Here is a 12,967-nt window from a genome sequence, read left to right on the forward strand (position 1 = left end):
CCTAAAAAACACATGTACACATATGATTGGGGTGGCAAATATTAGTTGAAAGAAACTACTTTTAAAAATCCACTTAACTAGATAACTAGGATAAACTAGTTAAATGCTGATAAGATGTACTACTGTGGGAAGAAATGAGGAGATTAGTGACTTCAGATTGATTATATTTGTCTCAAGCAACTATCATGTGACCATGTAAAATCTCCTGGTCCTTTCAGGACATTATTTATTGTAATGATAGGGTGCAAAACATGGTAAGATATGGAAGAATGGACCTTCCTTCAATAGAATATACGCCTCAGTTGTCTACTATTTATCAGGAATGAGGGGAAGTTTTTCTGTTAAATTCTACATTATAAAATCAACTGAAAATCAAATGCAATTTGGGAAATTTCCTTCAAAGATTTGATTAGTGCCTTGTTTCTACACCTGTTATTTCTATTTCAAGAAAAAGACACTCTAGTTCCCCATCCTTACAACCTCTATTGTGTTGTATCTAGCATTCTAGTGAAATGTGAGGTTGGAGCAAAAACCAAAGAATGGGCTAGAAAATATTGCAGAAACTATACTTGTAAAGCATTCTTTTTCCTCCATAGATAATGAAGTTGTAAAGTATATACATATTTATCTATTTTAACCTCTTCATTCCCTCACCACCACCACCACCACCAAAAAAGAAGATACTAAAAGACCAGCAAATGACGTGATTAATCCCAGGATATCAAGACACTCCAATCTAAGGGGAAAACTTTAGTCTATTGACTATTTAACAGTATAAATTTGAATTGACCTTGTGACTAGTAGTAAGCACCAATCTTTTCCTCTAAACCACTACTTACTGATAAAACAACAATAACAATCCATATACAAGATAATCAGATCTTCTGATGAATGTTATCATGTGCATAGCATTGAGAAATAAGGAAGTCGGGTGGGGTGGGGGCACTAGGAAGAGTAGTAGAGATAACTTTGTTCTGTCTAGCATTCTAGCTAAATGTGAGGTTGGAGCACAAACCAAAGAATGGGCTAGAAAATATTGCAGAAACTGTAGCTGTAAAGAATTCTTTTTCCTCAAAGATGTAATTAATATTCTATTAAAAAAAAACAAAACAGAAAGTATAATGTAGATGTAAAATATATATATTTTGGGGGGGGGAAGGGAGAGGGAGAGGGTGGCTAGGTGGTGCAGTGGATAGAGTGCTGGAGTTAGGGAAACCTGAGTTCAAATCTGACCTCAGACAGGTACTGGCTATATGCCCTGGGCAAGTCACTTAATCCTGTTTGACTCAGTTTCTTCATCTGTAAAATGAGCTGAAATGACTGAATAAGTTTCACTCCCTCATTTTGGGCAGCTGGGTGCTGCACTGAATAGGGTGCTGGGCCTAGAGTCAGGAAGATTGATCTTCCAGAATTCAAATCCAGACACTTTCTAGCTGTGTGACTCTGGGCAAGTCACTTAACCTTGTTTGCCTCAGTTTCCTCATCTCTAAAATGAGCTGGAGAAGGAAATGGCAAACCACTCCAGTATTTTTGCCAAGAAAACCCCAAATGGAGTCATGAAGAAGTCAGACAAGACTAAAATAACTGAACAACAACACAGTATATTTGGGTTTATCTCTAATAGATTACTTTAATTGTCAATATTCAGACTTTACAGGAGAAAAAGTCTTTATGGGTTAACTAATTTCCATACCTATAGGAACCTACTTTCATAATAGAATTTTTCTTTTAAAAAATGACATTTCTTATTATCTACAGAGTAGATTACTACCCTGTACAGTATTTTAATTTGGAGTAGGAGTCCATTTGTAGCTAGCGTTTCTAACTCAGTATTCTTACACTAAAAAAAATAAAGTTTAATTACAAACCACTCTGTTTCATTATCCCTGTGCTAATCATTTGTACAGTAATAATTCTTGCACAAAAACCAAGCTGTTCAATATGTTGGAGCTCACTTTCTTTTTCCTTCCTTCCTTCCTTTCTTCCTTCCTTCCTTCCTTCCTCCCTTCCTTCCTTCCCTCCCTCCTTCCTTCCTTCCTTCCTTCCTTCCTTCCTTCCTTCCTTCCTTCCTTCCTTCCTTCCTTCCTTCCTTCCTTCCTTCCTTCCTTTCTTCTTTCCTTCTTCCCTTTTTCCCTTTCTCCCTACCTTCCACAAGTATTTATTAATGCCTTCTATGCACCAGGTACTGCACTAAGCAGTGAGGTTAGAAAGACAAAAACAAAACCCAGTCCTTGCCCTCAGAAAGATAGATAAGTAAATACAAAATTCATACAAATTCATTTCTTACCCAGCTTCAAACTTTCATCATTCTAGGAAATTTTTTATCCTGAAAGATCATTTCACTCCTGGAATTTACACCTTGGAAGCACCCTCAGTCCCTGAAGCTCCTCCCTCTGATTAAATGGTATCTCCCAAAACCTCCATTTAAGATAGGCTTCTTGTCTTGTCAACTTCTTTTTCTGCATAATCTTCTAGTATTTGAATGTAAAGGTAGGAACTGTGCTTCTTTATCCTTGTATTTGCAGCTGGCCCTCAGTAAATGCTTAATAAATGTTTGTTGACTGACTGACTTCAAAGTGATGAAGGGGAGGAGATCCCCAACAACCAAGAGAAAAGATATAGAAAGAAGTTCTTGATCTGAGCCTGGAAGAAAGCTAGAGATTCTAAGACACAGAGGTAAGAATGGAATTTATTCTAGTCATGGGCTATGCAAAGAAAAACCTTATGAAACTGGAAGGATCCTTCTTTGCAAAGAAATGTCTTTGGAGAAATTTGTGTCTGCTGTTTGATAAACATCAGCACTTTTTTAGATTGTTGAACTATTACAGATTTGACCTCATGGTCAATTTAACTCCTCTTGTGATTTACGTTTTAGCAAACCTTGCATATTTCTTTGATTCATACAGTTACCATAGTAGGTAAGGTAAGAGTTAACTTATCAGTAGAGAACTGACCTGGTAATTTGGTCGCCTCATTCTGTGGCTGACTGACATATGTCAGCTGTAAAAGTCAGTTCTCCAGAGCCTTAGGTCTGTATAGGGCAGCAGTTCTCAAACTTTTTGGTCCTAGGACTCCCTTACACTCTTAAAAATCAATGAGGCCAACCAACCAACCACCCTTAACTGCCCCAGAATTTTTATTTATGTAGTTTATGTCTATTGATATTTACATTAGAAATTACAATGTCTTAATATTATTATGAAAGTAATTTTTACCTTGTGGACCCCCTGGTCTCCAGTCCATACTTGAGAACTGCTGGTATGGGGTATGCAAAGTTCAGATTTGTAGCATTCGAAAGAATTGCCTATTTCAGAGTTTCTTTCCTTAGGCTGGCTAGACAATGTTGAGGAATACAAATTACATCCATAATGCCTTCCTTCTGGTAAATACCTGTTGAATCCACATGTGGTAATGAATTTCAGGAAAGAGGAGGAAGAACCCTTTGGTAGCAATGTAGAGTATATAAAGTCTGAGAATGTAAGATGGAGACAAATTGTGAAGGGCATTAAATGACCAATAGAAGAATTGGATTTTATTCTAGAGGTTCTAGGGAGCCATAGGAGCTTGTTGAGCAGAGAGTGACATGATCAACCTATGTCTCATTACCATTGGGCAGCTGAGGGGAAGATGGATTAGAGGGAATCATAGGATCTAAGATTTAGAACTAGAAGGGACTGTAGTCCCTCATTTCACTGATGAGAAAACTGACAGTCAGAGAGGTTAAATAATTTGCTTATAGTCAATCATTTCCTGTCTGAGGTAGGATTCTAATTCAAGCCTTCCTGACCCGAAATCCAATTCTCTATTCACTGGGGATAGACTGGAGGCAGGGAATGCAATGAGAAGACTATTGAAATGGAATGCAGGTAAGAAGTCATCAAGAACTGAATTAAAGAGAAAAGGATGTGTGAGACATGAGTAGAAATCAACAAGACATGGCAACTGATTGAAAATGGATGGAGATAAGGACGAGTGAGGAGTGGAGAATAAGTTAGTGGTGTGCTGGAACCAGCTCCTACTGGTCCAAGGGCTGATTTTCAAATTTTCAGTGTGAGCATTTACACCTCAGACATCTGCAACTGCTACAAGTCAGGGCTTGATTTCTTGTTTTATTATCTAGACTCAAGAAAAGGATGGGAGAAATGTTAATAATTCAGATTAAACTTAAAAGTGTATCCTGCATACATTATTTTTTCCAGAGTTAGCACACCTCTGGAATGACTCCTAGGTTACAAACTTGAGTGTCTAGAAGAATAATGGTGCTAATGACAGAAATATGAAGTCAGGAAGAGAGGAAAGTTTGGAGAGAAGACTCTAGGACATCCAGTTGGGTATTTCCAATAGGCAGCAGGACTGAAGTTCAGGAGAGACATGAGAGTTAGATAGAGGGTTAGAGGGTGGAAATCATTTACATAAAAATGGTTGTTGAAGTCTTGGGAACTGGTGAGAACACTGAAAAAATTTGGAGAGAGAGAGAGAGAGAGAGAATCACCTAGGACAAAACAATGTGGGGATACCCATAGCTAGGGAAAAAGATGTGGATAGATGATCCAGTAAAGGAGACTGAGTGTTCTGGTCTCACTGGACTTTCATCTATAGAAAGACTCAAATAAATATACTTAAGTGCATCTGTGATTGTGTAGATCTGGATATTTTCTTCAAAGATACAATTTATGACTTATCCATGTCTTCCATCCAATCCTATGTGCATATTGTCCATGTCCTTTCGTAAGTCCCTCTTAGAAGAACTAGTCACCATTCCATAGACTTTTAATACTCTCTAGGTCTTGTGCAGCAACTGGGCTCATCACTTGTAATCTCTTGCTCTGGCTACATGCGTGGCCTGTTCATCTCCTTTCTTGATCATACATTTCCTAGATAGCAGCTTTTCTGCCACTTTCACTCAAGTTTTTATTGGTCATATATATGCTATGGCCTACCTATCATGTGACTACTCTCGAGTAAGACTAAATGAACTAAAATTAATTTAGTTTTGGAGACTTTCACAGTATGCCTTGAGAAAATTGAAAACAACGTCAGGTTTGGGCATTCATTCCAATTTGTTTTAGCTACTGTCTCTGGAGTGGTTTCATAGAACAAAAGGTACTTTGTATATGATAGATATTCAATAAACAAAGTTTGTGGAAGCAGCCTGAAGTAATGGAAAAGTGCTGATTTGGCTTATGCTGGGAGAAAGAAGACAGAATTCATCTGGGCAGAATTGGACTTAGGTCTTCAGTAGAGAAAAGATCAAAATGAGTTAAAATGCAAGGATGATTTGAGCTTTGCAGGCATCTGTTCACATTTTTTGTTGTTCCTCTATGACCAAGGATACTTTCTTTGGCTTCCTGACTGGTTTGATAAACTTCTTAAAAACAATTTTCTCCTCAAATAAGAAAGGACTTCATGTGAGAAAATAAAAGTGAAAATGAGAAATCTTTGGAAAACCTACCAAAAAGATGTTTCTACTATTCTGCTAGGCAATATGAAGGCAAAAAATTAAAGTACAAATAATAAGCACCACTAGTTTTGCTTTTACAATGCTTATAAATGATTTCTTTTTCTTGCGGGGTCCTCTGTCTATCTTCATTAGCCTTGTGAATAATGTGTATTGGGCTATCATACAATGTTTTCATACTGTATAAATATGTGACATGCTAGAAATGGGCAAATTATAAAAAGCATACTGTGTCTCTGAATTTTTTATTTTCTAAATAACAATTTCTGCTAGGAATTATTCCATGGTTTGTGCATAAATTCACAGGCAGTTATTTAAATATAAATAGCAAAATATGCAATTTCACATAGAGACTATCTATACTTTCTTAGTATTTCCACATTTTAAAATAGTGCCATAAACAAAAGATAAAAATATCTCTAATCCACACACTTGTCAAAAGAAGATAATTGTGTCTTTGTTAATTGTCATTTGAATGTGCTCCAATTAACTTCCTTAATATTTTCCAGTTTCTTTTAAAAGAAACTCAAATGAGTTCTTTTTGTGAAATTTGTTTACATTGTAATGAATAACCTCTTTGCTTACCTAATTAAAATTTCATTCTCCCCAGGAACCAAGACAGAACTCCTTTTCTCCATAAACTACTTCTCTTTATATGGTAACTTTGGACAGTAAGCCATCAGGGGAGTGGCAGAGAAAAAGAAGAAGTACAAATTTAAATAAAAGACAATCTAAATAAATTGAGATTTAGATGTCTTTAGCTGAATAAGAAATTATTTGCCTTTTTTGTTTTGGTAAGATGTTTTAAGAATGGAAATAGGCACCAGCAGGATGCTTATTGTAATGATTCCTTTTATTTGTTTAGGGTCAAACTTAGGTTATGACTTTTAAAATTTATATTATTTATTTATAATTTATTTATTATATGTAATATATTTATATTTTATTTATTTAATAAAGCCAGGTTTCTGGCTATATAACTTCCCAGAGCAAAGACAAAACATAGCATTTTCTAATAACAGAAAATAGCTTTTGAGTTATGGTGACTAGATTTTATGAAACAAAAGAATGCCATGTTATTGCTCTCCAAAGATTTGCTTTCTATTTTCACATAGTGCACTAATATTACAGAATCTTTCTACACAGGAATGCAGTGCTTGAACCCTGAAAGCCGTACTAGTTAACCCTAGAGAAAAAGGGAGCAAAGGCCTTCACTTAGAAGAAAAGGTAGATGTTTGCTCTTAAAAGATTCTTTAGGGCAATGGGCAAAACCTGACACATGAAGGACAAATTCTCAGCAAGAGAACCCCTGATCATCCTGGCATCACACTGTGAATACAGATGAGTCCCAGAGCTGCCCTTCTAGCCCTGATCCCTAATTACAGGTTCCTTACCACCCGTAGTACTTGGACATCCTTAACAGCAAACATGCCCTCAAACTTTTCACTTAATTCCCCCAGACCACATTGTCTTCTTTCCTATCTTTTTGATGCTTGTCTCTTCTCTACTGCATGTTGATAATATACAGTTTTATGTTAACAAGTCTTGATGATTCTGTCTCATGAATCTTTTCCTTAATATTCTGTTCCTGCTCCATTCCATAGGCATGGGTCTAACCATTTTACTGAAATATTCATTAACTTCTTCCAGTTCTAAAACAACTCTACAGGCTGCAGATGGAATAATCTTACTGAACTCACAGAACAGACAGAACATCATTTCACTAAAATCCTTTCATTTTGACCTGGGAAGACTTACATGAACCAATGCAAAGCAAAGTGAACAGAACCAGGAGACCACTGTGCACAGTATCAGCAACATTGTACAATGATCAACTGTGAATAACTTAGCTCTTCTCAGTGATACAATGATCCAAGACAATTCCAAAGGACTCATGATGGAAAATGCTATCCTCCTCCAGAGAAAGAATTGATGGAGTCTGAATGCAGATTGAAGCATAGTATTTTCACTTTGTGTGTGTGTGTGTGTGTGTGTGTGTGTGTGTGTGTGTTTTTGGTTAGTTTCTTCTTTCACAACATGACTACTATGGAAATATGTTTTACATGATTATAGATATCAAACTGCTTATTGTCTTAGGAAGGGGGGAAGGGAGGGAGAGAAAATTTATAACTTGAAAATTTTTTTAAATGAATATTAAAAATTCTCTTCAAATGTAATTGGAAAAAATATTTTTATTTTTTTTTAGAATCCTTTCATTTTGAAGACAAAGAAACCGAGGTCTAAAGTCCAAAGTCATATAGTTGCTCAAGAATAGTCTGGACTTAGAATTCTGGTCTCTTGACTCTTAGGATCATATTCTTTGCATTAGTATTAGCTTTAGAACTGGAAGGGAATTAAAAAATCCATATAGTACACCCCATTCATTTTATGATGGCCCTCATGGAGTTGAAATGACTTACCTAAGGTCACACATGCAGTAAGTTGTAAAACCAGGATTCAAACCTCGTTCCTCCAGCTTTGAATTCAACAGTGAAAATGGTATTTGGAGTCAGACAGTCAATGATCAAATCTTGGCACTGCCACTTGCTATATGTGACCTTAGGAAAGTAATTTGACCTCTTTGAGCCCCAGTTTACCCATTTGGAAAGTGAGGGCAGGTAGATAGACTAGGGGACCTCTAAGACCCTTTTAATTCTAAATCTATCGTTCTAGGTTCAACAATCATTTTAGTTTATTTCTTCAAAAACTATTTTAATTTATTTCACTTTTTTTTATAGGATCATGTGACTCTATTTGCCCCTTGAAATAGACTGAACCTGCTAATCACAGCCTTTACTATCTCAAGCCATTTGTCCCATGTCTTCTAGGGTTGACCTTTTCTCTCAATTCCTGTTAGCTTGCATTTCTCATTGTGGTGCATAAATTCTGCTTAGAGTTTAATATCTTCATTTACATTGACTATTACACAATCAGTTACAGTGATGGATGTTGGCCAGCTAATGTTCAAAACTAATATTGGATACTAACAATAAATAACATTAACTTCTAGTTGATCACTAGTTATAATATACATGCACGTAGTTCTGTAAGGCAAGAACCAAGCTGTCTGTAGGTATATATATATGTACACATAGAGATATGCTCCTCTTATCTCCCACACAAGAATTAATTCTCTTGTATCATCCATAGCATTCGGTACACTGCTCTCTCTGCATAATACTTTGGAAGCTCACTTAGGATTGTAGCTTTGTAGATTTAGAACTGGAAAAGATCTTAGAGCTCATCTAGTCCAACCCCTTCAAGGTATGCGCCTACATAAAATCCCCAGTCAATTCATTCAGCTCAGTCACATAATTCAGTAAACAAAAACAAAAACAAAAAAGCAGACCCTGAAACTAGTTAAACCAGTTGCTCAGCTGAATTAACTAGTGATTTATCTCAACTTGCTTGCCAACTGAAGTTGTGTCTACAATTTTAAAAACCCCTCCAAGCTGAATTTAATTAAATAACCCAATATTTTGAAAACTGGAGTGGTTATTACTACCAGCTAAAATATGTCTTTTAGAGGATTAAAAAAAAAACAAAACAAAAGCAAAAACAAAACCAGGGAATTCTAAAAAACTGGATTCATTTCAACAAGTTGAGTTAGAATTTGGGACACGTATAATAGTGTATTTTGTTCTAGAACTTCTCATGCCCTAATTATGGCTATTGGAACAATGATGAACCACAGAAGGACCCAGGCCCTTTCACTGCTAAAATTAAGAGCCTCTGATTGGTAATTACATTTTTATTAATTTATTTTAAAATTAAATACATAATAAGAAAAGAAAAATAAAAAGTATTATAAACTTAAATATTAAACCTTCAATACAAAATAAGAAAAGAAAAACAGCATTGCAATGTGCATAGCAGAATGTAAGAGAGGATTCAAAATATATACATGGTCATCACTTTTCATTGATCCTATCATAATAGACAAAACTTTTTCCCCAACTTTAATCAGTTTTATATTTATTTGATATTTCCATTTATGATGCCATTGTAGATAATAAAATTAGTTAAATAGGCTTAACTGTCCACTAGGAGCTTGAAATTTTTAAAAAAGACAGTTGTACAATGGACAGAGATATAAGAAAATATATTGAGAAAGTATCATGATACAAAGTATGTTAACATCATTATTATCATTTTGTCTGGGCCTGTGTTTTCGCTGGTATAGTTAACAGGTTTCAGGTGTGAAAACTCCTTTAACTGAAGCAAATTGATGCCTCCTGGCTTCCCTGGCTTTCTTAAAATTCTAGCTAAAATCTCCCCTTCTATAAGAAGACTTTCCCCATCCCTCTTAATTCAAGTTCCTTCCTTCTGTTGATTATTTCCTACTTACATTGTGCATAGCTTGTTTGTACATAGTTGTTTGCATGCTGTCTCTTCCTTTAGATGTTTACTGACTTGAGGGTAGACAAAAACTGCCTTTGGCTTTATAACCCCACTACTTAACACATTACTTGGCACATAGTAGGTACATAGTAAATTTTTTTAACCGAGTTGACTTATATTGGCAACTTGCCTTTAACTGATATCTTAGAGAGTTGCCTTTGGTATGGTGAAGTGCCTATAGTTTAGTGACTTGCCCATATTTACACACTAGCATGTGTCAGAGGCAGGATTAGAACTCACACTGTCCTGATTACAAGACCAGCCCTTTCTCCAGTTTACCATACTACCTCTCCAATATTAGGAGTATTATGTAATGTATATTTGAGATTAAATTTTGTAATTCCTTTTGATGCATTAGTCAGCTAGACCATGGGAATCAGTTTCATACACTCTTCAGATACCTATAAAGTGTATTCTAGACATATCATAAATTACCAATATCATTTTCCCCAAGCTTAATTTTCAAGGTTTTTTTGTTTGTTTTACTAGTTCACTATATATTTTTGGTTCTCTTTGTATGATAGAACACACAAAACCTGCCAAAATGGACAACTTTCCACCTCCATCTCATCTTATGGACAACTGAATTCTCTTCTGTTCAATATGCCTTCCATTAACTACTTCCGCTTGTCTGCTATAGAAGTTATAGATTTGTGTAAAAGAAAAAGTAAGATTTCACTTTACTATCTGTGACCTTGGACAAATCACTTAACATGACTGGGACTCAGTTTCCTTATCTGTAGCATCAGAGGGTCAGACTATAGGGGGTTCTTAGTCTTTTTTGTATCATGACTCCTTTGGCAATCTGGTGAAGTCCATAGATTCCTTCTCAAAATAATGTTTTAAATGCATAAAGTAAAATACACAGGATTACCAAGGAAATAAATTATATTAAAATACAACTATTAAAAATTATATATTTTTTGGAAAATTCATGGATCCAGGTTAAAATCTCTTGACTAAATGGTCTCTAAGTTCCCTTTCCCCTAGTAAAAATGCTAGGCTCTCTTCATTCTTTCTACTTTTCTTAAGTTATCACTCCACTCAACTCTTCTTTTTCTAACTAGATTTATTTTCCTGTAAGTAATTCACTTCTGGGTTTGAAACTAATCTATCAATTAGAGTCTAAACATTAGCTTAGTTGCCCTTTATTATCTTAAAAAAGTTCTGGATGAATTTCTAGGTTATGGATATTCTGATATTCTTTTTGGCATCAGATTATACAATATTTAATGACTTGTATGCGTAAGAGTGTGAGTAAGCCTTGTGGTCCTCTTGGAGTCAGAGGATCTGAGCTGGAATGCTGGCTAATACTAACTACCTATTGACCTTGGGCAATAAGGATTCAGTCCTCTCGTTTGTGAAGTGCAGAAAGTTGAAATAAAGGATCCCTAAAAATTGTTCCAACTTGAAATCTCTAATCTTATGATCTCTCCCACTTCTAAATATATGAAGCTATGACAACTATCTAGACTAACAGGCCTGTATTTCTTTTGAAGGATATTCACACTTAGTATAAAGGACGTAAGATACTTCCTTCTTGTCACTTTTTAAAAATATAAGTATGAAAAGAAACTGGGAAATATGAGCTTGATTGTACTAGATGTGAAAGTAATTTAACTAGATGGTGGAGTGGATAGAGCACTGGACCTGGAATTAGGAAGACACAAATTCCTGGTTAAATCAGGAATTTCTGTCTGCTTCAATTTCTTTGTCTATAAAATGAGGTTGCCTCACAGGGTTGTTGTGAGGCTAAAATAAGATAATATTTGTTAAGTGCTATGTAAATGTTGACATTATTCAATAGATAATATTAATATCTAATAAAATTAATAGCAGTTATTAGAGAACACAAAATCAGATCTTTGAATCTTTTATGCCCTAAAATTACTGGCATGCTAATAGTTGTAGATCATCCAATTAAATTTAATCTAAAAATGTATTTATTAAACACATGCTATGCTCAGGGCACTGTGATAAGAAATGAGAAACAAAAAAAAAAAAAGAAAACAAAGAAAAAATAAAATAGTCCCTACCCTCAAGGAGTTTATATTCATTTCAAGCACCAGCATTTTTATGGCCCACAAAAAAACACACAGAGAAAAAAAAAGACAGATGTTTCATAATGTGGTGCTGTTTTTTTATCAAACCACATGAATTTATAATATTACATATATACAAAATTAGCAGTAGACTAATATTTTTTCTGACAGATGATGAGAAAAAATGTAAACCATCGTATCTTTACACCAAGTTTAATTCTTAATCTTCATTTTTATCTGATGGTATAATCCCATTTTTCACTGACAAAAAAATCCCTTTTCATACTGAAGGTCATTTTGTCTAAATACAGACAACACTAAGAAGTCTGGTATAATACCCAACCCCATGGTCTGTTTACTTCTGGCCAAGAAAGAGCCATTTTGCCAAAATCCCATCAACTAGTCAATCAGGAGCAATAGTAAATGAACAGTCAAGGTTGTCCCTTTCTAATTTAAAGACAAAGCTCAAGGGTTTTTAGCCCAATAGTTTAAGACATGAGAAATGTGCAATATCCCCTTTTTTTTCTCAACTTTTTCTTTCTAATGGCAATACATAAATTTAACTAACTTTGCATTATAATAAAAATATAAAGAAATCAGAAAAAAATTTAAATAACCAGTATCAAGTTGTTTGGGAGAAATGAAAGGGTAGTAAGAGCACCAAATGAGGTAGATAAAAATTCACTCTATGACAGTAATGCAAAGGAGCAAAAACCCCCAACGTAGCTGGGCAGTAGCCATCTCTTACTTTCTCATACAATGAAATAAGATCCACTAATCATATAAAGTATTCCTGTGTTTTTGTCACTACTGAATATTTCATTAATTCTTTAAAATCTGGTTTAGAAACAAGTTTTTTCTTCACAGCTGTGCATTCACTTTTCTAAAAGCCTACAATAAATTAGAAATATAATAGATGTGTATTCATCTGAGGCATTATGTGTAAATCTGTTTTACACGGATGCTGCATATACAACTGCTTAATAGGCACATGGGCAGACTCAAGGCAGAAGTAGAAAGGCTAATAAAAGAGAAGCAACAGAATCCTTCTTTCTGAGGTTGCACA

The 12,967-nt window shown here is 35.0% G+C and overlaps 1 long non-coding RNA gene across 1 annotated transcript in view; it reads left to right on the forward strand.

Annotated features, from left to right (window-relative positions):
* The window catches only part of LOC140517772 (uncharacterized), a 42,198-nt gene extending 34,563 nt beyond the window's left edge, over positions 1–7,635 (forward strand). Inside the window, exons 4-5 of the long non-coding RNA XR_011971747.1 lie at positions 2,526–2,676; positions 7,109–7,635. This is a non-coding gene — a long non-coding RNA (uncharacterized lncRNA). The remainder of the gene's footprint in view (positions 1–2,525; positions 2,677–7,108) is intronic.
* The last annotated feature ends 5,332 nt before the right edge of the window (positions 7,636–12,967 follow it).

Source organism: Notamacropus eugenii, chromosome 1 (assembly GCF_028372415.1).
Source record: "Notamacropus eugenii isolate mMacEug1 chromosome 1, mMacEug1.pri_v2, whole genome shotgun sequence".
In the NCBI taxonomy this organism is placed as follows: Eukaryota; Metazoa; Chordata; class Mammalia; order Diprotodontia; family Macropodidae; genus Notamacropus; species Notamacropus eugenii.